General features: G+C 42.6%; 1 protein-coding gene across 5 annotated transcripts in view; it reads left to right on the forward strand.

Annotated features, from left to right (window-relative positions):
* GREM2 (gremlin 2, DAN family BMP antagonist) overlaps positions 1 to 24,339 on the forward strand; it is a 41,021-nt gene that overhangs the window by 11,915 nt on the left and 4,767 nt on the right. For 2 of the 5 annotated variants that reach the window (XM_037392276.1, XM_037392273.1), the window contains exon 2: positions 23,922 to 24,084. The exons of 2 other annotated variants lie outside the window; for them this stretch is intronic. The gene's annotated coding sequence lies outside the window, so the exon portion shown is untranslated. Of the gene's footprint in view, positions 1 to 18,370; positions 19,768 to 23,921; positions 24,085 to 24,339 lie in introns of those variants that run through there. One more of the 5 variants, XM_037392275.1, reaches the window with a different exon arrangement.

Raw genomic sequence — 24,339 nt, forward strand, 5'->3', positions numbered from 1 at the left:
AATAGGTTGTTCTGGAACATTTCACTTATACTTCATGTAATTTTGGGGGGTGTTTTCAATTAACATCATATTTAAATGGTAACTTTAAAAACAGCTATGTAAATACTTAGTGTTTATGATAAAAATAATGTAATTTTTTCTGGAGTTATTCCATCGGTTTTTCTGACTTGCATATATTACAAAGGTTAGAATTAATTGCATATTTGAGTTAAGCTAGCCTTAGGTACTTTGAGATACTGAGATACCCTACCAAAGATACGTCCACTGAAGAGTTGACATTAACACTTCTGAACTTCATTCTTTAAGAGTCACCTTATTTATAGCAAGATAAATGCACTTTCAGCTCTAATTGCACAGAGCAGCAAAAACATTCTTTGGATAGCCTAAGTATTCTAAAATATATCTGATCTGGGAAACCTCAGAGGATCTATTTATTCAAGAAGTTATGAAAATTTAAGGGATGTATACTTACAGCCTGGATTTCAGAATATACAACTCCTGCTTGCACATTTTAGGAGGTATCTTAATTTCTTTTAATGAAATAGAAGGTTTTAAACATCATAAGCTGTATTTTCAAAGAGTTTATAGGACAGATATCATGCCATGCCATGAAGTATATTCAAGAAGACAATCCAAACAGGTTAATGCTTTTATGTAACTGAAAAAGAGAAAAATGCAAATAGTGATGGAGCTGAAAAGTGAGTTAAGGTTTTCTGTGGTCTGTCAGCTTGAACTACACATCAGAGTCCAAACTGTTCGTGGCTTCAGAGTGTGTGTGTGTGTGTGTGTGGTGGTGGTGGTGTGTTCAGCAACCCTTTTTTTTTTTTTTTTTTTTAATTACCTTTAGGATATTTTTTATGCAGTACATACTCTTCCCCTCACTCTTTTGCTGTTTCACTGTTTAAAAATATTTTTTAACTGGAAATGTAACCCATTTCCTGAGATATACTTACAAAGTGCATCTTTACTGTAAGGTGCCTGGCTGTAAGCTAACGATCTCTTAGGATATAATCCTTTTCTAGGAGTTACATACAACTTGCTGTTCTTAAGGCTTTTCATTAAGCAGTCAGATGGGTTCTGTTGCTCCATAGGTTTCCTTGGTGAAGCATGTGTGGGGGAACCCATGTCAAACTGCTACTAGATCTTATATTGTGCAACCTTTGCAAGTATTCATTGCATCTTAACTCTTGAGATACAATTACTTATTCGCTATTGATTTCTCTTTGAGGGATGATTTACTTTGTCACTATTAGTCACCTTCATGAGATGTTGAGACAGCAGGCTCTCTCCAAATCACCTTGTGGCACACAGCTGGTTGCCTGGTGCAACGTTGTAGTCAGGGGTCTGCAGAAGGAATGGGCTGGAGAAAAGGGAGAAAGGGAAACGTTGGCATGTTTTTGAGTCTGAGCTTAAGGCAGCAGCTATTGGTATCTGCGAAGAGGAGGGTTGTACTTTTGTAGTTTTGGCTTGCTTGTGTTCTTTGGGCTGCTCTGCGGGATATACTAGGGGTGTAGGGAGCGAAAAGCTAAGTGTTTAGCCTTTTTTTTTTTTTCTTTCACTCTTTTTGCCCAGAGGTTTGTGTTGTTTTGCCCCACTACAAAAATCACAAATCAAGAACCACTGTGACATTGCCACTCGTGAGAAGGGTCACCTTCTCATATCAGCTTACCCTTTACTTACAATATGCATCTTAGCCCAACCTTGCATCTACATGTGACTTGCAATAAAACCTTGGCAAATGCAAAAGTTAACGAAAGGAGCATTTTGCTTTTACTCTAGATGTTTCAGCATGATCTCTGAGTAACTTAAGAAGAATTGAAATGTATCTGGCCCCTCTGGCGCTGCTTAAATACAGGGAGGTTAAAAGTAGCCTTTGCCTTCTTTCCTTCCACCTATTTTCACTATGCAGAAGACTGGCCTATTGTGAAGGTCAAATGAATTCTACAAATAACACTGTCTAGAGTGCTAGTTTGGGAACATGGAGCCACAAACTTTTTGTTTCATGGTGGGCAACTCAGCTGAAACCTGTGTCTTAAGAGTGCTTAGACTTTCCTCTGCTTAGCATTACAAAGACAAAGAATGTTGCAGGGTCCTGGCTCAGTGTGTGAAGCTGTGAAGAGAGATTAAGCTGACAGGAGTCTGGACTTGCTAAGTCTTGCAGGGAAGCAGGAGAGTACTAGCTAAGGTAAACTCTTTAGTGGTGACCTGCCTAGATGTCTTCCAAACAAACTGAAAGTGCTCGGTGGACCGAGCTGCAAAGTATTATGGAAGTGCGAGTTCTGATTTTCCAAAGCAGCTGGTTTTAAGTGTGGAAATGAGCGACCTAAATAATTCAGTAGAAACGTCACCGTAAGGGCTGTTGAAGAACACAAAAATTAGATGACTGGCATCAGGGATTCCCACAGGTGAGGCAGGCACCTGTATTCCTTGTGGTGTCAATAGGGAGAATTTGGGGTTTAGGCTTATGGTGTACACCAGTCAGTGTGGCAAGGTGGGGAATTATTAAACTTCAGGTAATACTGAAGAAATGAATGTTTCCAGACCCCTGCCTCACATGAGTGCAGGCTCTGACAGAGGTGCTGGGGGTAAAAAAGGGGAAAGAAAGTTAAGCAATGCTGTGAGATGCTTCTTAGTGTTCCAGTCTTTGGATGTATCTGCTGAGATGTTCCCTCTGTAAGGAAAAAGGTGCAGCTGAAGGCTGAGGAGGATCATTATGAGGGTTGAATGCATAGGTTAAGTTACACTCTGGAACTAAAGGTGATAAAATCCTCAGAGCTATAAGAAGATGTAATTAGATCCAAAGTACAGCTAGCACATTTTACCCCCTCCCCTGTACTGCCAAACCCTTACGTAGGGAATGGCCCCTGGTGCCAGTAGCCAGAATGTCACAGTTCAGAGCTGGTGAGCCTTTCCGAGGCCGCTGGGATTTCCCGGATGCTTTTGAGGGTCACTGAACATGATTTTACTTTAAGATGAGAAAGTCCTGTATAACAACCAATTTTACGAGTCCAAAGTTCAGCTGGGAGCCGAGCACACAAAGCAACACAGATACGGAATTCTTCATTGATACTGTATTAGCATTGCATGAGGAGAGATTAGGATCAGCCCTTCTTTGCTTAAATGATTTGCCTGGTACAGCCAACTGGCACTAACTCCGTGCTTCCAGCCAGGAGGTGGACCAAACAAGACACTTGTGTTATGAAGCCTGCAATTAATGCACACGTTGGGGGAAAGCCACCGTTTGTTTTAGAAAAACAGTTCTTTGTCACCGCCGCCGAAACTGAACCTGATGACTTCAGATGGTCTGGTATCTCTGAAGTAAACATTAATCAGATCTTAATTTGGTTCAAGCCGGCAGTGTAAGTCAGTTGGGTATGGGGTGATTCCAATTACACTTCCATATGTCTTGCTTTAGAATATATGGCAGTCATGCAGTGAAAAACTTCTCATTTCTTTACATCCCCCCCCCCCCCAAAAAAAAAAAAAACCAACAAAAAAAAGACAAAAACTATTACAGCTCCTTCTCCCTCTTCACTGACCTCAATGTTTTACCTACAATGCTCCTTCCTTACATTCTCACTAGATGCTAATACTTCAGGTTGTGAAAAAGAGAACATGAGGAGCTCATTAACTGTGGTGTGTTGATACTTAACTATTGTAGGCACAAACTTCTTAGAAAGGCAGGTAGTGGGAGACTGATCTGTTCTTGGATGTCCCATGTGAGCCTGCTAAATTGCAAAAGCAAGAAAAAGCAGAAAAGTTGGGGTTACCGCTGGCTTACAGCATGTTGCTGGCCTGGACATCTTTAAAAAGAGGGAAATTGTTCAGCCTTACGGACACCTTTGGGGGATGCCTTTTTAGCCACAGTTTATAGAACCTGTTCAGATACTGGTGCCCTTGTAGAGCCAAGGGCTCCTGTAGCCTAGGTTAGGGCTAACTAGGCTAGATTTATATATACATATATGTAGGTTAGATATAGGACTAACCAGGCTAGATTTATATATACCTATATATATGCTAGATATACACTAGGTAGAAAAGAGGCATTTGTCCTCACCCCCCTCCCCCCACCTTTATAGCCAGCTGAAGCTTAATTAATCAAAAGTAAAACATAATTTAAAATATGCAAAATAACTAAAGAGCATGATGGAAATGAAAAATAATTTGTATTGGAATGACAAGATATTCCAAGGGTATAAATGTTGTTAATCTATTGTTTTAAGTTACTCCGTGGTAAACATTTTTGGTGTGGTTCTTTTTTTTTTTTTTTTCTTTCCCCAGCTGTCACAATAATTTATCTGTAAGCATTTGCTGATTACTTCAAACTGATCAAGTGTTTTTAACGGCAGTACTTTTTTTGTCCATCTGAACTGTGTGAAGTACCAGTCAGTCTATCTGAAGACAGATCCTTGCCTGGTCTAAATGACTATATTTTAAATCTTAAGGATACTGTATTGATATTCCCACAGTTAAAGTTATTGGCTCCATTGAATTAAAATATAATTTTTTCTATTCACTTTAATGAAGCTGGTGATGATGATGGTAATGAAAAAGAAATTTATTTATTTCTCAAATAAATCCTCTGACATAACTTTTAAATCCATATTTTCAGAGAATCCTCCCTCCCTCCCTATTATTTTCCCCCAGAGCTTACTGGACACAGTGGAAAGGCGTGAGGAGCTTCTTGTTGGTAGAAAACGTTGCAGCAGTGTCTAGTGCATGAAGCCTTGCAGCATCTTCTCATCCTTCGCTGTACTAACCTGTTTCAGGATTCTGTCTTGTATTAAGCTTTCCTTTTGTTTCAGTCCTATGGTAATTCTTTGGCAGTGAGTGATGCGCTTTTTATTAGAACCTGAACATACCTTTGTGTGTTCCATCATGGCTTTGCCCTGGGTTACAGCAGTGTAACTGTAGCATTGGTTTCAAAAGCATACCAGAGCAACTGGCTTCTCTCAGGAATAGCAGTACTAAGGGGAATTGGATTATAGTTACCAAATAAAATTAAACAAGTAATAATAAGAGTAAATCAGAGTAAATAAATAACTTGTATTGGTGGTGTACGTTGCTCTTAGGTGGGTGACACTTTCCTGGCTTTTAGGAGATAACACACTGCAATATCATCCCACCTCTTTAATGTGATCAGAAATATTAGACTGTATCTAGGTAGGGGAGCAGTTCCTCAGAGGGAAAATGTCAAGGAGACACCTTTACTCTGTAGGCTAATTTTAGGGAATTAGAAACAGTAAATACATCACATTTCAAAACTTACCTCAATTTGAGGAGGATAAAGAAGGCAGATGGGAAACTGGAGTTTTATTCCAGTGGGTGTTCGGTTTCTGTTTGATGACAATTTCAATTATTTTTATTTGTTGTGCTTTGTGGCAGCGGGAGGGTTGGACAGTGGGTGCATCTTCACAGGGTATTGCTGTGCTTGTAGGACAAATACCATAGCTCTATGATGACAGCTGTTGACAAACTATTCCACACCTGTTAATTAGAAGTATTACAAATAGAGAGGAATTTGGGTGTTTGCTGTCACAAGGACGATACAGATGTTTTGGTCTGTGCAAAACTCTGCGGTTGGCCTCAGATCATAGAACGGTTTGGGTTGGAAGGGACCTTGAAGATGATCTAGTTTCAACTCCCCAGATCATCAAGGAGGTGGTTGTTCCTGAGCCTGTTCTGCCGTCCTGAGGCCACTCAGATGCCCCATTCAGTTGCTGGTTGTGGACTTTGGTTGCTCCATCGGCCGGTGCAGCAGCACCATTGCCCACCTTCTGGTTCAAAGTGTCTGTCCCTCTGGCTCCAAAGGAACCAGTAGGGAAAAGCATCATATGGCATGATATTGGCATGGTATCAGCATGATATTGTCTACCCACATTGGCTAATTAAGCAGTTTTGAATTTTCTGCCTTGGATTCAATCCTCAAAGGCAGTTTAAAACCGTGCACAAATTAGCCTTATGTGGGAAACTGTGTATGTGTCTTATGGGTATTTAAATATGGTTTAGGAAACCTAACTTATTTTCTAATTGCTTATAAATAGCATTCTTCTTCAACAAATCAGCTAGGCAATATTTCCTTTAAATGACTTAAATTTTGGAAAACCCAAGACGCTCTGGAGCATTAAACCAATGTTACCTGTTCTGCCTACAGCAAAAGAAGTCAAATGGAGTCTTTAAAGTTCTGAAAGCATCTGATAGTATCTGCATTGTAAGCCTGGTAGGTTCACAGTTAGCAGGTTGCAGCGTGTTACATACAAGGCTGGCTTTGAGTAGTGCTTTAGTGACCCCATAGCAAATGTAGCTTAAGCTGTACTGCAGAATGCTGCCTTTTTTTTGCGACAGCTAGCACAAAACCTAAAAGCCTAGGAAGGGAAAAGAGATGACAGAAAACTGGGCAAAAAAACTATTAAAAAGATGGTTCTTTGGAGGACAGTAATTGTTCTTTATAATATATATGCGCATCTACTTAAAAGGGAATCAAAGGGACTTTGAGAAGTCATCTGGCTCATCTGCCTGTTAGGGTCCATTTTATCTGATGTCATGTGTGGCAGATGTGTGGTTTTTTTCCTTTTGCATCACTTTCTCCTTAGTAATTCTGATGATAAGTCTACAAACGCAGGCAAATCAATTCCAATGCCTCACTCTCTGTATCATGGCGCTTGCTAATAAGGATATTGTCTGAAATCTTATTTGCTGACATTATTGCATTTGCATCCATGAAGAGTATAGACATACTGTTTTGCTCTTTGCAATAGCATTTGAAAGCTATTAACATCACTCCTCTGGTCTTTGCTTCTTTATATGAAAGATCCTTGGTTTCTGCAGTCTTGCCACACTGAGTTATAGTTTCTGTGTATATTAATGTTGTTATTTTTCTTTCTTGCCTCCTCTCTAGAAATTTTCATGGCTTTCCTGAAGTGTGGTGCTCAGAATTGGCTCATAAGCTGCTGTTTCCCATTCTGTATTTGTGCAGCCATGTTTTCAAGTCCAAAAATAGAACCTTCATTTGTCCTTCATGGCCTCGGCGTACGATCAACAAAGTGTGGTGGGCATAGACCTGATGGGGTTTGGTGTTTGAGATTTGCATATAAGTTGGGTTAGCTTCTGCTTTTGGAACTTTTTTAAATTTCCAGGTGCTTGGGAATCTCTTGTCCTACTGTGGGATGTGTTGGGCAGCCGTGTTACTGTGATGACCATTGTGGGAGACGTCAGTGCACACAGAAACAATATAAAATTTGGTGTGTGTGTATGGAAGCTGACTTAAAAAAAAGCTGTCAGTGAAGTACAGAGCCTAAGGCTTCCTTTAGGAGGAATAAGTATTATTCGAGGCAGTTGATTAAAAATAAGAGCTATACATTTGAGATGGCAGACAGCTTTACCTGTTTAAATACCATCTGATCCAAACTGCAAATTATTCAACCTCAGTACAATTTCCATCTTTTAACTTTAATAACAAACAGGTAGGGTGTGTTCCCTGATGCATTTGCCTTGCTGGTGTGTAGGGTCCATTATCATGCTTGCTTCTAAGGTCTGGTAACTTTAACAGGCTTTTGGACCTGAATGCAGGAAGCCAATTAAGCGTTTGCCTAACTTCTACAGTGTTAGTTTAAAGCTGTCCTCTCTTAATCAGTGTCTTAATTACTAAAATGGTGTGAGCTCATACCTGTATGAGAGCTTAGTCCTGTCTGTTGATCAGTAAGTATATTCTTTTTAAGCGTGCATGCAGCTGGAGTTAACTGGAAGATGTTAGCCCACGTGGTACTCAAAATGGTCCGGGCTTTGGAGAACAAACATGCCTTCGTTCAGTAACAAGGTGTAAGCTTAATGCACAGATTCTGTGGATGAGCCTGTCCCCTCTGGCTGGCTGGTCACTGTGGTGGTTGTTCCCTTTGACTGGTTGCCAGAGAGACGAGCTGGTGCTCTTTGGCATTGGTTTCACCTCAGACCCCGACAGGTCAGATGCTGTTTCAGCCTTCTGCTGAATGGAAACCTGTCTCCTGTTTTCCTCCTTCATGTATTAGCATCAACACTCCACTTCTTACCATGTCATGTGCACGCACAACTTGTGCTTTTGCCTCGTGAGGGTGAAAATCCGCATGGATTCAACAGCAGGAACAAGGGACCAACTTTTGTTAGGGTTTCAGTGCTCTGTTCTGAAAAGGAGGTTGGACAAGTGTTTGCATTCAAATTGTGTTATAACTTCTGGTAGATATTTGTTTCCTCCAGGCTATTAACCAGCAGATTGGTTCTGTCTCATGAGCATTTTTGGCTCATCTGTTATGTGAAAAGAGAACGCAAAACTATTTTCTCCAGCTTTCACCAAACCACATCGCTTGTTTCTCCTTTAATTCAGGTTTGCTTAATTTTGCAGTGCACTAATTGCATGAGTATGTAGCATCTTCACACGAGGGAGGAAGAGCCACCTCACCACAATCTTCAGTGCTAGATTCTGGATCAAGTATGGGGAATCGAGCAAGGGTAGATGTTAGGGCAGGGAGGATGAGGGGGCATGTGACTAATGGAGAAAGGGTGAAGCAGAAGGCATCAGTGCTTCATACATCATGTAGATTATCCCTATGCAGTCTGACCGGTGGCTGTGTTTAGTCAAGACACTCAAAAATCAGACAGTGGGATGCAGCAGTTAGGGTACATTTTTGTGCTTCTTTTTCCATGTTTAGTATTTAGTTTTGCACTACAGTCACAGAGCATGTTTTCGGGATAAGATAAAAAGAGGATCTTTTTAAGTACCCCATCCATTGATCCATTGAGGAGTCGCGATAGATGGTGCGCACCTCTTTTGGAAGCCTAGTCGTAAGTAAGAGCTGTAATGTTTAAGACGCTTGCAAAAACTCGAGTCCTTGTGCCTTTAGAGCAGAATGAGGTTATGGCAGAGAGTTGGTTGCCTGAGCAGACGTGCCTGGTGCCTGTTGGGATACCCCATGTCTCTCACCTGGCTCAGAGGCTGCTGTGGAGGAGCACGCATCTCCCAGAGGGGGTGTCTCTGATGTGCCAGCCTATACAGACATCTGGGATGCCCTTGGGCATCTGAAATGATACTACTTACCACATTCTATTATTATTATTTTATTTCCTCTCACTGCTGTGGCGCAGACTGTAGTCCTGACACCAAGCCCTGTAGATACAAGGGCCATACATCTATAGGAAGCAAAAGCACGCAGCTCTGTCAATCAACGCCACCTTTATCAGCCACACCTTTCCAGTTACATTAGCCTCCTCCACCCTGAAACAGGTAAGTTGGCTGACAGCATTCCCAGGCACCGGTTTGGAAGGAATATCGAGGTGTGGCTTCCCAGCTGGTGGAAGGCAGCCTGCCTGTAGGCTGGTACTGGCAGGGCACAGCAGCCCGGCGCTGACACGGCGGCCCCACTGATCCTGCAGGCGGTTGGGAAGCAGCTGGCACAACAACAACAACAAAAAAAAAAAACCTTTTTGGCTGGATCAGCAAGCTTGTCTTGCTGACTGTGTGGCTGCAAGGTTGTTAGTACTGGCACAGAGGGAGCAGGGAGTGTGTGTGTGTGTGCTGGGGGGGCGTCGGGAGCAGGGGGGCTATGGCTCACGGAACCCTGGGCTGGGTGACAGCACGAGGTGGTTTAAGCTTTATTGCCAAGGGGCATGGGTTGCGGTCAGAAATACATCCAGCTGACATGAATTGCTGTTTTGGTTATTTCTCAAGGTTAGACACAGGGTTTTCTCTGTGCCGTTACTCTGCCTGAAAAGCGGGATCGCACTATTCTACAGCGAGTAGCTACAACTTGTTGTATGTGTTTGAACCCACAACTTGCAGTATTCTTATCAGAACGTAAAATGGAGAGGGAAAAGGCGTGTGGTTATTTTTTGGCCTGTGATTATTTTCATTTGGATTCAAAAAACTAGAATAAATGACCACATTAAAGTGCTGGGGAGGATGATAGAGTTTGGGGAGCTTAAATCAGGACTTCACCCTCCACATCACAGAGCCTAGTCACAGAAAAATAACATTGGCTATGGTATTATAATTTCCTTTAGGCACAGGAATTTTATGTTTATTCCCTACATAATAAGCCAGCTTTACCAGAAAGTATGGCTAATGCCTTTTTGTCCTTCCTGCTTTCCCACCAGCCTTTTCTGCAGTTTTTAGAGGTGATTGTTTCTTGTGGGGGGGATGTGAGGCTGATTCTCTGCAGTTCATGTGGCTACTGAAACCCTGAGCGTATGGTCATAAATGGGGAAGATCTTGTTGCAAAGCTGGTTATGAGAAAGAGAAGCAGCATGGCCCAATGGCTGAATTGTTGGATGACTGGTAGTAGTTAATGCTGTTCACCTTGCACTCAGTGGTGTTGGTAGGGTGTATGTGAAACACACGTGACGAAGCAGAACAGTCAGGGAGCTGCCGAGTGGCTCCCTAGCTTTGCCTGGCTCTGTGTGCGTGGCAGCAGGCGGCATGGCCACCTACCCAGGTGTGCGTCTGGGAGCCCCAGAGACGCCAGTGTACAGAGACGTAAGCGATGTCGCAGCCTAAAATCAAACGGCAGGCTTTGTAGGTGTGGGAACAGGAGTTTTCTGGATGGCTCACGTTGATTCAAGTGGCATGTATCTCCCTGTCGCCTATTTCTAAAGTGTCTTCATATCTCATCTCTGGTTTCTGTTAGATGCTTTGCCATGGATTTGGCAAGCAGCGTGAAACAAATAAATTATTTTCTTCCAAGGAGGGTGGAGAACAGGCATAGAGAGGACCTTGATAAAACCATGGTGTCTTGGTGAGCTCTTTGTCTTCTGCCCAGTTGTGCTGTAAATCCACTCGGTAGCTTGCATTTTCAAGTCTGTTTCTATTAATTCAAATGTGCCTCTCTTGCTTCCTTTCCTTTTCAAGTCTGCAGTGCCATTGTGTTGTACATTTGCTTAAACCACACAGTTTAATGATTTAATTCTCACTCCTTTTTTTTCTTTTTAGATAAGCTTAAGAGTCCTCCCCTTCGGTCTTACAACAAATATGTAGATATGGAATTATGCACTTGCTCTGATGTCTTTTATGCCTTTCATGTTGTAAAGCGAGTTTGATTTTGGGGGTGGGACGGAAGAAAAAAAAATTCTAATGTGACCTGTGGTTTTAATGAGCAGAGTTTTGGAAACTGGTATTCCTTAGTCTTTGTGCTAATTAGGAGCTTCTTGGGGTCCCCTAAGAAAACCATTTTTTGCCAGGTCAGCAGATTTTCAGACAGGTGAGCTACTTTTAGCTTTGTCTTTGCTAGGTGCATTTTTGGTAGTGCTTTTCCTAATAGCTTTTGTGTTTCTGTTTGATGCTCTGACATTATCCGTGTTCTTATGCTGCCCAAATCACTTTTCTGATCCGTGTAGAGTTTCTTTACAGTATTGTGCTGGAGAAAAATTACGGAAGCTGAAATAATCACTCAAAGCAAAAGCTGTTGTTCTGAAACTAAGTAAGGGAAGAGAGGAAGCGCAGTCTTGTTTTGCTAAGCCAAATTCTTTACTGAGCCTCCTTTCAAAATACAAGCATAAAAACCCCCATGGGGCTGTGCTTATTCTTGACCTATTGAGGACCATCATGCTACACAAATTGTAGTAGCTGGCCCTAAGGGTTCAGATTTGAAACTTTTTCTTTTTTTTTTCCTCTCCACACAGTGGGAATGAAAGTTTTCAGGAGAAGTGTCGATCAAAACTCTTTATTCAAAGTTGATTTTTCACAGGAAGAGAATTCAGCATCTTTAGGGTGAAAGCACCTGAAGGTTCTAGTTTAATTGATGTGTATTTTTTAGGGCTTTCCCATTACTGAGACAAAAAGGTGTTTCATGTTAGCTGTGTGAAATGACTTCTTGGCTTTTCAGAGTTTAATAATTTTACATTGAAAGTATCTTAAAACCAATTTTTGCTCACTTCACCACCTTCTTCAAAAGGAAAATAAGGAAGAATCCAGAATCTAATAGTTCAGCTGATGTTAAGTGGAAACATAGGCCAATGGTCAGGATGTATCTTTTCCTCCAGTTTGGGCATGAGGCTTTCAATATGTCTAGTTCTCGTGGTGTCAGAAAATATTTTCCACCTAGCCTTATTTGAGATTCCAGTCCTCTTAATCCCATATTACATATAACTTCTTTAAAAAGTCTGCTGTTTAGTCAAGACATAGGAAGAAGTCTAGAAAGAGCCATCTGCATGGGTGCATAGAGTTGTTTGTACCTGAGGTCTAAGTCACTTCTAAATTAATGTGTGAGTTGTGTGTGTGATCACTCAGCGGGAACCAGAGCAACCCTATGGATCAGAGCGTTTTCCTTGGGGAGATCTTATTTGGTCTAACCAACTACAGCGGGCCTTAGCACGTGGAACAGGTGGCATGCGGTTGCTGAGCCAACTGAATGGTTTATAGAGTTGTATATACAAGTTTAAACTACTTGTAATAGTTCTAGCACCAACACAAAGCTGTGTTAATGCTAGGAGAACCGTTACAAGGAGTTTGCCCAACCTTTCAGCTGATCGAACGCCCTTGCTGCTTCAGCAAGATCCATATAAATGCTTGAAACCACACTTAAATGGTAGGATTAGTAAAACCAGCATAAACTGTAACGCACAACACGTTCTCTGACTGCTTTGCAATAAGAAAAAAACCCCACCCCAAACCATGAATGAGCCAGCTTTCTGATCACTCGTTCCTCCTTTTCACAATGTTTTGCATTTAATGGTCACACACGGAGATGTTAGCCAGTAGCTAACGCTGTAGTCGTGTCAAAAGGGAAGCTCCATCGGCCACTTCACTTGGATGAGTCATTGCTCTCCATCAAGTCAAGCACTGGGATGAAAGGGAGCCTTGATGTCTTATGTAGTAACACGAGGTCATCAAAGATTACTAGAGGTGTCATTTGTCTGCTCTAGATTCAAGGAAGTGCTGCCTAAGTTGGAGCTGGGGAAGAGGCTTTGAATAAACTTGGAAGAGCAGTGGAGCTTGCCATCTCGCACTGAAATTTATAGCTAGATGTTGGCTAACACTTTCCGAGATACCTCCCTGACCTTTCTGAGAATAGCTTGCTGGAAGAGCCAAAGAGAAGAATCTTCAGATTTCCTTTTACTGATTGTCTACTTCTACTGAGCTTGAAAGCGTGAGTAATGGAAAAATATTTTAACCTTAACTGTGGTGACACAGTGTGAATGGCTTATGGCCAATCACTAAAAAAACCAAGGTCACTTTAAGTTAATAAAGAGCCTCTGGGTGCTGTTTGTCTTTTACTTGTGTTTATATAAAGAGGGTCCCCAGTTACTAGCAGTCAAATAGAAATCCCTGAGCCAGGAACTCCCAAAGTTGGCATCTTTCCCCTCTTTGATGCTGCAAAATGATAAATGCAACTGAGGTTCCAAGACTAAAAAAAATGATCCTGAAGTTGCCTACAGGAGGGGAGCTCTGACACTTTTCTGTGGGTTTCTGAGCAGAAGAGGTTGGCATTTGCCTCTGTAAGCTTCCTCCCTTCCTCTTCTTCTTCCATCATAGGGGAAGGTATTTGCCATTCCTAAGAAATGTATGGACTCATTCCACTCCACGGTGCACCTATATGATGAGTGTGATTCCTTGTCACTTTTCTTTCTGGATATTAAAACTGGATCTGCCCACCTGACTCAGAAGGCTGAACTTTCAAATCCAAGTTGGTTCATCTGTTTCTCGCGCATCACTCCCATGTCCCATGTCCTATATTTGACTGACAGCTCAACTCTGAGACTCTTCAGCTCCACAGTTTCAGTCATTGTCAAAACTACTCAACAAAGGTCTCAACTTCCAGATGGTGAGGAGTTACTCTAACTCCCATCACCAGCTTTGCCTCTGATGTACTAGTCCAGTGGCACGCCACTGAATCTCCCCTCGTTCTGTGAAGGGAGTCTGAAGAAAACAGCTTGTGTGTGGTTTTAATTACATGTTTGTTCAGCCCTCTGAGGATGTCAGGAGCTGTGAACAGTAGATGCCAAGTGATTGCCAGGAAGAAAGCTGCTGACTGCGGTGCATCGTAGACAGAATCCTTCTGTGTAACTGCCACTGCCTTGCCATGCGCATGCCGACGATATCTGATTTTGATTATAGTCTCTCCTCTGATGATAGTGCTGTCTCGGGTTCTCCTGGAGACAAAGTCTTGGTCAAGTGAAAACATAAGCAATGGTGTAGTCAAGGGCAAAGTTAGTCTCCCCCAGATTCCAGTCCATTGCCTCTTCTTTCTTCCTCATTTGGAGCGAACCAAAAGGCTAACAGTCCTCCTTTAAACGAGCATAACTTGCTGTATTATGTTAGTCTAGACAAAGCAAATCAAATTAATTAGCAGAAAGACTGTAAATGTGCTGTGTAGGAGGACCTGTCATTAGAGTACCTCATCCAGGCTCCTGTGGCTTGGTGTGTGTTCAGAATGATAGCTCTGGTCTTCCTCTCAGCAGAAGAGAAATAGAATAATATGGGGTTGCAATTAGAGGCAGAACTATAATTCAGTCCTGGGCAAGGAGAGGGGGAGGTGAGTAGGAAGACGGCTGCTCTGCAAAGCCTAAGTCATAAAACATAAAATCCCTATTTATGCATGGCAACAGATCCTTCTATGATTGAATTACAGCCTTCATATTCAATAATGGGCCAAGTCTGTAAACCAGAATACCGACAGAACAAATATTTACATTCTTCAGGCAATGACGGGAGGAGAATCACTGAGCGGAGCATGAATCAAAGCCACAAGGACATAGATGTGGGGCAGCCACGTGTTGCCATCAGTGTGAAGTGGGAGGGGTGGGGTAAGTTTCCAGTATTTGGATGTGAAATTTCCTGTAGTACAGGTCATCCTGCTGCATTTCACTGAGAATTCATCTTTTGGTGAAGTGACACACGCTGCTGATGACAGTGAGTAAACTGGAGTTTATCCATTCGTTCTGTGCGCTGTACATTTCCCAGTATAGCTAGAAAGTGCTACTGAAATGTTTAGGTATTTAGCATTTTATGTTGCTATTGCATACCTAATCACAAATTTTTTTGTATTCCTGACATTACAGCACCTGGTAAGTTCTGTACCTTTGATAGTTTTTGAGCATCAGCTGCTGTGATTTATTTTAGTCCATCTGACAGCTGTGGCAGTCATAAACATTACTGGAACATAACAATTTGGAAATACCAATAGACGTATAGTGAAATAAATTAAAATTCCTATGGTTATCTCACAAAACAGCTTGAAAACAAGGATCAGAGTAGTTCCAAACTGATGAACTTCCATCCAGACATCCATTGATGCAGTACTAGGGTGGCCAAGAAGCCATATAGCTCTGAAGGTTTAGAACTCCAAATGTCACCTTTGTCTACAAACTTGTGTCGTGGTTTAATCCCTTCAGTCCTGGCCAGCAACTAAGTACCACACAGCCGCTCATTCCCCCCTCAACCCAACACCCGGCCCTGGTGGGATGGAGAGGAGAACCGGAAAAAAGGTAAAACCCATGGGTTGAGATAAGAACAGTTTATTATTTGAAATAAACTATAATAATGATGATATAAGGGAAAGGGAGACAACAAAGAGAGAGAGAGAAATAAAACACAAACCCAAGAAGAGCCAAGTGATTGGCATCCCCTGGCCAGCTGCCCCCAGTTTATATACTGGGCATGACACTTTATGGTATGGAATATCCCTTTGGCTAGTTGGGGTCAGCTGTCCTGGCCCTGCTGCCTCCCGGCTCCTTGTGCGACTGCTCACTGGCAGAGCCTGGGAAACTGGAAAGTCCTTGACTTGGGGTAAGCACGGCTTGGCAACAGCTAAACCATCAGTGTGTTACCAATATTACTCATACTAAATCCAAACACACAGCCCTGTACCAGCTACAAGGAGGAAAATTAACTCCATCCCAGCTGAAACCAGGACAGCTTGCAGATGCGCATGTACAGCCAGCCCTCAGAGCATGTGGTTGCCGTGCTTCTCAGCCCTCACAGGTTTAAACTGCATTTCAGTTGCATACCTGAATTTTCTCATGTGGGACCTGGAGTGAACGGGCTTCCTTTCAGAACAAAGCCCACAGCCAAGTTAAATTTTGCAACAAAGGTAATTACATGGGGATTCTGATGGACCATTAGTTAATCCACAAACAATAATTGCAGAAGGAAGCCGAGTAGAAGCCTGGTGTTCTTAGGGAAAGAAGAAAACATCTTGTAACTCTCCAAGTAAGTTTGAGAACAGAAAGGGATGCAAAATATTACAGGATCAGCCCAAGGGTAATACCGTGCGTGGTGTGCGGCAGTGACTCGGTACTGCCTGGCTTCCATCTATCGCTGGCACAGATAAGTTTTACAACTGTTGGGCCATCTTAGACCCTGAGCAAGAAAATATATTAAAAGCTTTGAGGTGACCCGCTGTTGTTTCAAGGTGTCTTGTATTACAGGTGAACATTAGAGCTCATGAACTTTGGTTTTCTATGGATGTGTTGGGTGCGCCAGTCCACCGCAGTAACCCTAAACACCCTCTTTACCACTCTCACCTCCTGTGGTAGCAAACTGCCGTATCCATCACTTGTGTCCTCCCCCTTCCCGTTCTCTGAAAGACTTTTCTTGCTTTCCTGTATACCTTGGGAGAAAACACACATAGTGTAATGCAGTAGAAGTTTCAAAACTGCCTTGCTGTCCAACTTGTTTGAAATTTGGTTGCTGGATTAAAAAAAAAATGTAATTTTTGGGAACTATCAGATGTGGAATAGCATGCTGCTTATTAACTGAAGGGGGGAGGGGGGGGCGGGGAAGGATGAGAGGATTCCCTAGGTTTAGCTTCACTGAGGAGAAAAAAGCTTTTCTGTGAAACTAATCATTCTGGCAACGTACATATGTGCGTGGCATAGACCTGGTTGCGGCTAATGGGCTTAATACTTGTTTTACTTGCTCATTAGCGTAGGTCGTCTGCCCTCTGTCCCCACAACTGCTGTACATTTTAGTTAGGAGACCAATGCTTTGTCAGGCAAATTTGTAAGCAGAGATAAATGTAAATGAAAAGCTCTTGAAGCAATCAATCTATGCCATTTTTAGGACAACTTTATGGAAATACAGCTGCAATGGTTGTGGTAGGTGGCATGTTAGAAAAGAGTGGGATACGCAGCTGAAGTTTGGGGTGTGGGGGAATTTGCATACTGCCTGTTAGAAAGACTAGCCTTAGGATATTGAGATAAGAGTGATTCTTCTTTGAACCGTCTGTCTTTCAGCTCTATAAATAGGATGTTAGCTTACAGAAATCCATAATATAAACACTAGATAGTCAATAAAATTTTAGATTTTTCAGATAGGAACTTGACTACTTGAGAGTCCTAACGTAGTAACAGGGTAGAATCTTGAATAGAGAGCTTGATGAGTAGAAGTATCTGAGTCTACCAGAAACTCTGGAAAATGTGAATGTTCCTTTTCTCTTGATTTATCTAGTGTTTCTCAGATACAAGACAACATGCCACCTATTGATTTTTAGAAGTAATTGCATTTTTCTGCCCATTAAGAGAAGCAAGCAGAAATTCTTCTGAGCACTTTTATGGTCCTCTAACGTACAGGCCTCTGTTTTCTTCTAGAGTAGATCTCATCCAAATCCAAGTGGTGTGAGTACAGTAACGCACATGTAGTGAAGACTAATGGTCTTGCCCTGTGAGCTGGAAAACGAGCCGTGTGCGCTGCGCTGGAAGTAGTGCATTGTTTGACACTACAAAGCAATAAAGCTTCTAACTCCATCTCCCTTCTATCAAAACTCAGGGAAACCATATTGAAAATTTTCACACAGAACCATTTTCATACACAAAATTATAACATGTTTAAAGAAAAGCTTGCCGAAGGGTAACAAATCTGGATTGATCAGAAGAAAGAAGAGCATTGGTGCCATGCGGTGCAATTGAAAGACGTTGGAAATGGTCCATTCTCAGTTCGTTTCTGACCTCCAGTAAGTCAGTTCCCCTCTGTGCTCAGTTCTGGTCCCACCATATGTTGCTCACCAAGTGAGTCTACAAACATTTGAAGTTGTGTTGCTTAGTCAGGCACTGGTCTTGGATGAGATTTCTATGTTCTGTTGTAATGCAAAAAAACAAAAATATAATGGAGACTACTCATTGCAAAATAGTCTTTTGTAGTATTGATTCTCCAGTGAGGAAGCAATGAAATGAGCTATTGTATTTAAATGCTGAACTTTCCCCATTCTTGTGTTGACTGTCCTCCTTTCCAACAGGCTGAGGGATGGTCACAAATGAAGACATTTGCTGAAGCCACCGCTTCCCTTCTGATTTAGTTTTTCGTTTCCCAAGGGCAGAAGTCTGCTGTTTTCTCCTGAATGAAACACTGCCAAATGGGAGTGTACCAGCTGCCTTCTGCCCAGAAGAATAAAGTTAAAAGTAGGCTATTATTGCTTGCTGGACAAAATGTTCGTGTGGAAACAGAACTGACTTGCCTATTTGGGGCTCTCTATCTCGTGCTGAAAAGCTGAGGAGCACCGAGAAGGAGAGCAAGTATCTTTTCAATGTGGTTCACTCTTGCAAAGAGACATCTTTTAGATTCGTAGAAGAACTAACTTTCAGTCCTTTCCAAAAAAACTAGTCTCCTTGTATCCAAGGAGTTTTTTTCTTATTTATTCCTCCCCACCCCCTGACTGTAGCATTCTCCAGAACCAGGTTGGGAGAAAGAAAATCAACCTTATGGACAGAGAGCAGAAATCTGGTTTTATTTTGTGGGTTTTTCCCTCCTCCCGCTCCCCCTTCTTTTCCCAGTGTTGCATGTGCTGCCAGTACTGATGACTACCCAGACACTTCTGATTAGGACATCTCACTCTGCTTGGGACAGTTCACATGTGCTCACCAGGCAGACATTTGTCTGTGGTTGGCTCTAAAACCACAAGTTCCTGAAGCTGAAATTGCAACAAAATTTAGGAGTTTTAATCAGAATAGTATTCCAAAAAGCCTTTGTCCAGTTACCTGTTAGTGTTCAAGTGGAGTTCTGCGTATTCATGTTCCCCGAAAAATGGCATTGTGGCATTACCAGAACTACTGTAGGATGGCTTAGCTTTTACATTTCGTGGAGCTTTTTTTCCTCCTCTTTATTTAACTTTTCCTATGTTAAAATGAATAATGCTGACACAGTTATGTACTGATAAATACAGGGCAGTATGAAGTTGATAGAGTCTTGCTTCGCTGTATTAATCGGCTAACATTTAGCCTTAAAAAACCCAAGCAAAGTCAGAGCATGGTTTCCTTCACTATTTTATTCTAGTTGAGTGATTGCCTTAGTAATTGTATTTCTTAGATATGTCTGTGTTTTTTGGGGACGCATTGGTATTTATCATGGATGTAAGTATTAGTGACTGTATCTCAAAGAAAATTACCATGGCTGGCTTCACCAATGCTCCCCCTGCCCCGGACCCCCACCCAGTCTTCTGGAACTCCAGTTCATATCTTGGATATAATGGATAAAAACTCATATTTCAGCTAATGAAATTTTCAGTGACTCTCCTCACAAAGTGCTTGTCCTGGCTCTAAAAAATGAGAAACTTACCTCAATTCATCCAATACTAGTATTACTTAAAAAAATAAAGTGAAGCACAGGTTTAGAAGCTATGCAAGATAAGAAGGACTCAGCCTGTGGAGAGCCTAATCCCATAGATCAGTAATACAGTATTTAAATCAATATATTTCCTGGCAGGGCGTCAGTGCAAAGAGGAGCAGTGGGGTAACGCGATCTCCGATGAAGTGAGCAGCTGCGTTCCAACCTGTGTCAGACGGGCTTGTCTGAAGTTTCTGGACGAAGGAACGGTACAGCGGTTATAAACATGAATTTCTGGAGGCAGTAAAGGTAGATAAGAAGGATAGAGGACAAAATGTGAAGGAAAAGCCAAACATTCGAGCTGGTTAGTTTTGGTGCCGAGGGTGAGTTTACCTTCAAGTTTTCTTTATAATTGCTCCTGTCCTAAAAATAACATATCTGACACATTACACGGTGGTGGATGTGGCAGGAGTAATTGGTTGAGCCCTTGATTCCTCTTACATTTTTGTGTATGGATCAGGAATTCTAAACTTCCAGCCTCTTCAGGGAGAATTCAAGATAAAGCTCTTGGTTGTAGAAAATCTATACTGAGAGCTGAAATTAGTATGAAGCAGCACCCCTGAGCTGTTCTCAGCTAGCTTCATCTTAGCGTGGTGTCCCCGCAGGTTGTCCTTTGCTCATTGTGCTTCAGTTTTGTCGATGATGTACTCTATTTCTCAATATTTTACATTTGGTGTCTTCAGGAACTGTCTTGACCAGGAGAACTTCTAATTCCTGGCATTACGGGCGAAATGTTGTCCTCTCCTGAGGCATCGGTGAAACCCAGCCTGCTTCCCCTTTCAAAACGCGAACAAGAGCCTGGACAGGACGGTATGGTCCCTGGAGTGTCCAGGGTGCAGGAAAACCTTCCTAATTCCCTTCAGGCTTCCTGGTGTTCCCCATGGGCATGCCTGGGCCTTTCTGGGGGAGAAGTGTGGGCGCAAGGGAGCGAGAAGGACGGATCTCCTTGGTGGGGGGGAGCGGGAAGGATGGAGAGGAGGAAGGATCTTCATCCAAGCCAGCCAGTGAGGGTACAAGGAGTTCATTAAGTCTAAAAGAAATGTTTTCTGCCTCTACCACCTACTGCTAGGGCTGTGATGCAATGAAATAGCTTTCTCTCAAATCACTATAGAAGGTTCTTAGAGGGCAAGAATGGAAAAACTTCTGGTTGTAATGGCATTAATTACTGTTTTTTAAACAATTATTCCCTTCGGTGTTGCATTTAGTGTTTTTAAAGTGTTGCTTAGTATTCCTAGTACATGGTAACTCTTCTTTACTGCTAAAAAGCAGAGATTTTGTATCTGAATACGAGAGTAACACATTCTAGCTGCGTTACCGGCTTTTGTTTTGTTTTCTTCATTTCATCCCCCCCCCGCCTCCTATGTGTGTGTTTTGTTGTTGTGGCTGGCTTCAGTCTTGGCAATTTAATAATGAGAATCTATTAATGATGGAATGATTTACTAAGAGGCCCATGGCTCTGTGAAAAGAAAGATACAGTACAGTGTTCTGTTACTGCTGACGTTGAGACACAGGACAAATAGTTTCCAAAGGATACTTAAAAGGGAGAAGCTTTCACCAAATGCCTCCCTTGCACAAAGATGCCTGATTTGTATAGACTTTATGCAAACATTGTACCATTAGAATCATGCCTAACCATTAATAAATTAAATAAATAGCATTTTTGGCTTCCTGGTAGAGAATCTGATATTTCCTGGCTTCCCACGTCTGTTGCTAAAGCCAAGTTTTAGTTCTTTGAGAAGTTATTGCCTGGCTTGTCTTCAAGGAACACTTATTGTGTCCCATCTTAAAATGCTGAGAACTGACCATGTACACCGTGTTCTTACAGTAATATACATACAGCTGGTTTATACGGATTCTTTTTTGACTAGGTCTAACAGGAAAGTAAGGGGGGAGCAGAAAAACTTCTGGTAACAGGGATTCCCACAGTCAGCTGAATAGCTGATCCCAAAGGAGATCTCTTGTGTCTCTGAAGTTTGCAGGATAGAAACTGGAAAAGAGTGATGCAGATGGTCAAATGTGACCGTGTGTGTACCATGCCACAGAACTGTACCTGATTTAATCTACCCTATAATGTCTGCCCTTTGCTGGTAGTTGACCAGAAACCGTTTTCCAAGGCAAACTCTTCAGCTGTTAATTAAATTAATAATTTTTAAAAAGGAAAGTAGCTCTGAATTTATCGTCTCTCCAGTCATTGGCTCTCATGGTGCTTTTGATGGGTGTAGGATAGGTTTATAGTACTGGCTCTTCTTCCACGTGCGTTTACAGGCTGAATCCATCCTAGGCTTCATGGTAGGAAAGTTCCACGGTAGGAAAGACAGGTTTTGGAGGTATCTTTTCAGTTTTTAAAATTATTGGCTGGGTTTTTTTTTCTGAACTCCTGCCAGGAAGACCTGGTGAAGGGGAGGTGATTGTATCAAACCGGTATCAAAGCACTGGATGCTTCCACGAGTGCTGGTAGTGCCAGGTTCTGTGCAGGTGCTGCATGCTGAAAAAACTATCACAGATCTTTAAGTTACATCTCTCTCTCTTTACATCCACCTGCAACCCTGAAGGAGGCTGATAGTGAAACAGGAATCCCCAGTCAGAAACTGCACCCTGAGCTGAGAAACTGGTGACAGCTTTGCAAACCAGAGGAAGCGGTGGAGCAGTCGCTGGGCACAGATGGATGGTGCCGTTACCTCCTGCCCTACCTTGCAGACCATAGCGCCGGCTTCTGCGCCGGGAGGCTTCTCCAAAAAATGTGCACTTGACTTCTGAGGTTAAATCCAACACTTCAGTTCCCAGAGAGGTGCCCTAACGACCAAACTATAGGCTATTTCGGGGGCTACACTGCTGCCTGTGCTGCTCCGGAGCTGGATTGCTTTCAGGAATGCGTGAGTTATAGGGCCAGAAGGTCACTACGCAAGAGAGAGCCTGCCTTGGTAGATATTTTATGTTACACAGTAATTGGATACAAAGGCGAAATAAAGCTGAGGCCAGACACAGCAATCCTGGGTCTCCCCTCCTAGATGGGTGCCCTGACGTCCCCAAATTACAGAGCTGTGTCCTGGTGTTCCTGCCTCCTTGGCCAAGGATTTTTTACACTCCCGAGTACCTGATAGCCCAGCCCCAGCATGATGGGTTTGTTGAGTTTATGAACTCATACTTGACGCTGATTTCCTTATCTCAAAGAGATAAAAACTTAGCATGTGAAATGTAAATGCAGCTAGGGCTGGCTTGGTGTCTAGTCTAAGGTTATTTTCTGCACCAGCTCACACACTGGAAAAAGGGGTGGGGGGGACTGGCAGCAGCTGGCAGCGACCCTTAAGGAAGCTGAAAACTGTCCCACGGGAGCTTCTGCTGGCTGGGCCATGGGCACCCCCAGGTGCAGCGGGGGCGGTGGGCCCGGGCTGGCGTTCCTGCAAGCTTCAGAGGCGCTGGTCTCTCGAGGCAGTTCTGGCTTGCTCGGGCTCAGCCCCATGTTCAGTTCTGTGACATCTAAGTAGGACAGAACTGCCCTGTTCTTGCCAGAAGCCAGATTCTTCTCCAGTACGTTTTGTCTTCCTTCTCGTCCCGCTCTGTCTGCAGCTGGCATTCACCATGTTGCTTTGCATTCAGACTGTGTTTACCAAAAAGTTCTGTGTCTCTGAGAATACTGAGGTTTCTTTTCTCTTTGCATGTGAACACCGAAAAATATATGTAGTCCTTGGCATGTTGCTGGCACCAGGTGACCTTGTTTGCACCCTTACTTGCTTGAATAGGGGGTTTGTGTGCCAGGGCTTAGAAAGGGGTGATTTGCAGGCTAGTAAGGGGCAACCCTGTGATTAGAAATTCCACGATCTGACAGGATGCACATTTGACCTGCTAGTGTAAAATAGATTATTATTCTATTATGTAAACATTTTAAGGTCCAGGTTTGATAAGGATCATTGACAGAAATAGGTGGTGCATTCCTACCTGTCTGTAGAAGTACTTGCTAACGTGTACTGCAGTGTTTCGTTTATAACCTTACAATAGTGGCTTTGATTAATAATGCTTTATTAGTTATAAATGTAGACTTACTGAATAAATCCTACTTACTCTGTTGAATGGCTCTCCATGCCTACATAAAACTATTCCAGTAATTAGAAAATTACTATAATATTTCTCTATATTGTAGAGTTTGAGTTGTGAGCCCTCTGTCAGCTTTCCTGAATTCCTGCGTAGGATTTCTACTTGACCCCACCCCTGACACAAAAGGGAAACGTTTTCAACTCGCATTTTGTGATGAGAAAGGGTGGGTGTGGTAAGACAGGGTTTACCATAGAAAAGAGGAAGGGGTGGGGGAAAGTGTCTTTGTCCTTCTGATGTGGCTTAGGACCTGTGTTGTCCTTTTCCCCGCCAGGATCAGAGAAATGAGACCGGAGAGGCGATATCCCTGCTGAAAAGTACCAGCCTCCCTCCCTGAAGAACAGTAGAGTTATCACCATTGCTTTGTGGGCTTGCGTTTCAAGAGAAGAGTGGAAGAGTAGCGTTGGCATAAGGCATCTTGTGGAGACCCCTAGAAGGTATAGTCCTGTAACTCCTGGGTCTTTTCCTCCTCTTTCTATATAAAGCACAAAGCAATGGGGATCAGTTGTTTTATCTACTACTGAAATGCAGCCATCGGTGCAGAATAACACGAGAACAGTTTGAAAGGAAGCGTGGAACGCTATATTCAACTGAAACTAATTACCTGATTAGGTTTTGGCCTGGCCGTGTGGGTTGACATCCAACGGTCTTGGCGACAATACTTGCGAGCAAAGCCAAGTCTAGTCTCGCTT

Source organism: Falco rusticolus, chromosome 6 (assembly GCF_015220075.1).
Source record: "Falco rusticolus isolate bFalRus1 chromosome 6, bFalRus1.pri, whole genome shotgun sequence".
NCBI lineage: Eukaryota > Metazoa > Chordata > Aves > Falconiformes > Falconidae > Falco > Falco rusticolus.